Source organism: Fukomys damarensis, unplaced genomic scaffold (genome assembly GCF_012274545.1).
Source record: "Fukomys damarensis isolate Sample0158 unplaced genomic scaffold, DMR_v1.0_HiC HiC_scaffold_17, whole genome shotgun sequence".
Taxonomy (NCBI): Eukaryota; Metazoa; Chordata; class Mammalia; order Rodentia; family Bathyergidae; genus Fukomys; species Fukomys damarensis.
This window is the reverse complement of record NW_022900929.1, coordinates 6741628-6745801: the sequence shown is the minus strand read 5'-3', so window position 1 is coordinate 6745801 and position 4174 is coordinate 6741628. Positions and strand designations below refer to the sequence as shown.

Here is a 4174-nt window from a genome sequence, read left to right as displayed (position 1 = left end):
AAAAAAAAAAAAAAAAGAATCCTGTCTCAAAACAAACACAAACCAACACCCCCACCCCCCAAAAAGAAGAAGAAAACATATGGAAAGAGAGCAGGTGGCTCCTAGACCAAATTGGGCAGAGAACTGGAGCCTTGCTCTTCTTCCCTTGCTCCAAGGTTCTGGTGGGCATAACGCTGCAGGATGGTGGGTAGGGCAGGCCTGGCTTTGACAGCTGGGAGATGCCCCAGTTCTTGGCCCTAATCACTGTGAGTGCAAATCTCCCACAGAATGGTCTTCAACTGTGACTCAGCAGTGACCTCTGGTGCCGTGCATCCCACAAGCTGTGAGCACGAGCAACACATGGCAGACTCCTCCAGGATGGTCCGTCCCCACAGATCAACAGGCCTAGCACAGGTGGAGGACCACCTCGGGCATCAAATGTGTCTATATGTGGCTCTGATCTGAAGAATCCTCAGGGTGACTGTGGCTGCCAAAGGGACACTGGCGTATTCCTCCCTCCACATGAGCCATGTTTACTTAGTCAAATCTGCAAGAGTGGAAACATCACTGTGCAGGGGCAAGGGCCTGAGATGCTTCTGCCCCAGTATCCTGTGCACTGTGACGTGGTGCACACATGGTGCTCCTTCAGGGAGCACAGGGACACAGCCAAGAGCAGTGCCCAGGGACCGTGGCCATAAACCTGACAGATTGACATTCTGACAGGAAAAATGCTTGCAAGTTCCCTTTCTGACCTCAGTGCTGGTGACAGGAGGCCCTCCACCTCAAATCACAGGGAAGAGGCGGGGTGGCCCCTCATCATGAGCATCCAGTCACATGAGAGACATCTACCACCACCCGCCCCCTCATCCCCATTTGAAAAGTGGGTCACACAGGTGCTCCAGGCATGCAAAGATTGGAGACCTGATGTTTTTAACTTTTAGCTCTGACAGAGAGGTAGAATGAAGCAGACAAGGAATAAGACAAAAAAAAACTGTTTAATGTGTGAGTCTTTCAATAATCCTCCAAGGTAGACACTATGCATATTACTTAGAAGAAACGAAGGCTGTGATCATCCAAGACTTTAGTAAGCAGTATAGCCAGGAACCTCAGTCTCTCCACTTCCAAAGCCTGTATTTCTTTCTCCATGGCACATGGCAATCTGGATCTAACAGGCAAAAGCACCCATATGAGAATCACAGAAAGCCTGAGAGCCCTGGGCACAAAGAAGCCAGCCAAGGTCATTGCTCTCTCCTTTCTAAGCTGCATCACAAAGTACTACAGGGAAGGCCAAGTGGACTGAGGGACTATATCTGCCTGGGCTCAATGAAGATTCAGGAACAGGAACACATTCTTTTGTCACAAACTAGCCCTTAGGGTCACTGTATCTCCTCTTAGTCCTCAGGTCCTCAAGAGCAGCACACTGGGGTATTCCAACCTTGAGGCTGCTCCTCCCCATACCACAAATGCCATTGTCCCTCTCATGCGGGCCCACCCTGAGGCTGCTGACTACTGTCCTTAGGCGGGTGTGTGTGTGTGTGTGTGTGTGTGTGTGTGTGTGTGTGTGTGTGGTTCCAGGCCACATGGGGCAGGAATGCAGCCCTGCTAACCTGGGAAGTGCTGCTGGCCTGCAGAAGTGAGGGTAGAGATGCCCTTAAGGCCAGTGGACAGCTGGCTAGAGGGGCAGGTGCAAGGCTCAGGCCCCACTTAAAGAATGGGATCCTCTGGGCTGGACATAGGGTGGGACCCTCTGGAATCTTACACCATGAGGTCCCAGAGCTTGTGCCTGGCAGACAAGCAGAGCCCAGGCTACAGCCCCCCTGGGGCTCTGGGTAAAGTCTGGCCAGCCTTCTGCAGGCATTTGTCTGGGAGCTGAGGCTAACTTAATTATTTTTGGCAGGAACACCACAAGATAAAATCAAGGCATTTAAATTGTCTTGTTGTTTCCTGGTAACACAGCTCTCCCTTAAACTAAGCTGTTTAAGCCCTAGGAAGCTAGAGAATAGTAACTCCTAAGCGCATGAAAATCACTCAGCACTGACTATGGCTCTAACTCTCCCGAAAGTGACCCCTGTCCCCAGTGAGGAACGGTGGAAATCTGTTCACCCCGCCTCACTGGCACATGCTGGCCTTCTGCGAGGGGGTGCAGCTCTAGGGCACTCAGGGCTCAAGGGCAGCAGTCATGGGCAGGGGGTGAGGTAGGATAGAAAAAAATTTAAAATAGGCAAAAAAGGAGACAAGGAAATCTAGATTTTTAAATTTGTACTTATAAAACAAAAACTCTTATGGCTTTAGGACATAAAAGTTATTTAGGCTTTTTTCTCTTCTAGAAAGCTCACTCAAAAAAAAAAATACCTAAAAGTCTTAAAGACACATAAGCCTATAAATTGGACACTGGACCTGTCCTTTTCACCTGTAAATGGTGCTTCCTCCATGCTCAAGGAAGCAGCAAATCTCAACTCCAAAAATGGCTTGCATTCTGACAGCCTGCCAGACCACTAACCTGCCAGATAGTAAGATTACTCAGCGTAGTTCAGGAGACGCCTCCAAGACCCCATACATATACCCAGCTCTAGCTCATAATGTGCCCCTCTCCCCCTTGAGGCCCTGCACTCTATTTCCTTGAGTGTGAACCTTTTAATTTCTACCTAATAAAACCCCTCCCATGCCTCTTATGACTAATCCTGAAAATTCCTTTTTTTCCCCCATGGAAGTCAGCAATCCTGCAAACTTATTCTACAAAAAGTGTGGGTTAGGTTCCTTATTTCAGCTTGAGGGATCTCCTCATACCCTATTCAGTGATGCGGAGAGGGCAGCAAGAACATGGTGGGAAGAGACTGGTCTAAACCTAAGACTTCTAAAGGGAGATTGTGCCTGTGAACACACATGTGTGCGCACATGCATGTGTGCTGGGCATATATGTCTGGGTGTGTACATCGTATGTGCACAGTGTGTGAGCAGCACAGCTGTTCACACATCCTCTGCTCTGTCTGCCCAGATGCTGGGGACCACAGCTCTGGTCTCCATGGGGCTAGGAGGCACCGGGTGTGCCTGGAATGTGTGGATCTGTGGGTGAGAGGTTTTGAGATGACAGGTCACACCCTGAAGACAGGAGATGGCTCAACAGACTCCCACTGGCCAAATTTGGGATAATATGAACACTGGGTAATTAAAAAGAGAAAATAATCATAAGCTATTTAAAAAAATAAGAATAGCCAGGGATTCAGTGGTTCTGTCACTGGTTTTGCAAGCACAAGGTCCCGAGTTCGATCCCGAGTTCGATCCCCAGTATCGAAAAAAACAAAACAAAACAAAAATAAAAAAAAAACTCCGAGTCCGCTCCAATAAGAAACAGATAAATATAATTTAAATAAAATAAGAATATAGTTAGAACGAGAGTATGGACACTGGCTGACAGAGGATCAGGCCATTTTGGGGGTTGTTCTCTGAAGCTTGAAGCTTTCAGTGTAAGAAGGTACAGACAAGAGCTCCAGAGGGGGCTGATGCCGGGGCACTTGATGGGAAGCAGCAGGATATCCACAGAGCCTACCTTGTCTCCCAGAAACGAGATAGCTCCAACTGAATAGTCACATCAACACTGCCATGAGAAGTCCAGTGGGACACCAAGAAGGCCTGTTGTGCAATTGTGTAAGAACACACACCCAGGTCTCATCAGAATCAAACACCAAAAAAATCCAGGATGGTGACAGGGAGCCACTGTGCACCCAAACCATCAAAGTCTGCTGGGTGTGCCTCTGCATGCCTATAATACCAACACTCTGGGAAGCTATGGCAGGAGGAACACAAATCCAAGCCAGCCTGGGCAACTTAGTGACTTGGGGAGACCCTGTTTCAAACAGGGTTGCGGGTCTGTGGTGTAGCTTAATGTGAAAACGCTGAGTTTAAACCTGGTAACGGGTGTGGGGATTCAATGTAATAAGAGACAATGGTGGAGCAACTGCTCCAAATTCAGGAGAAAAAAAAAAGAGAGGCAACAATTAAATTCAATGTATATCCTAGATGGGATGATCTAATGTAGAAAAAAATATATAAAGGAAATAATAAGCTGGTATGGCAGCACAAAACTGTGATATGGGCTACTCAGGAGGCTGAGGCTGGAGGATTTCAAATTCAAGCCCACCCTGGGTAACACAGCAAGATTTTCTCTCATTAAAGAAAAAAAAAAAAAAAAAAAAAA

The 4174-nt window shown here is 47.7% G+C and overlaps 1 protein-coding gene across 1 annotated transcript in view; it reads right to left on the bottom strand.

Moving 5' to 3' along the window:
* Positions 1–4174, bottom strand: part of CUNH7orf50 (chromosome unknown C7orf50 homolog) — a 109896-nt gene that overhangs the window by 72140 nt on the left and 33582 nt on the right. The gene's annotated exons all lie outside the window — the stretch shown is intronic.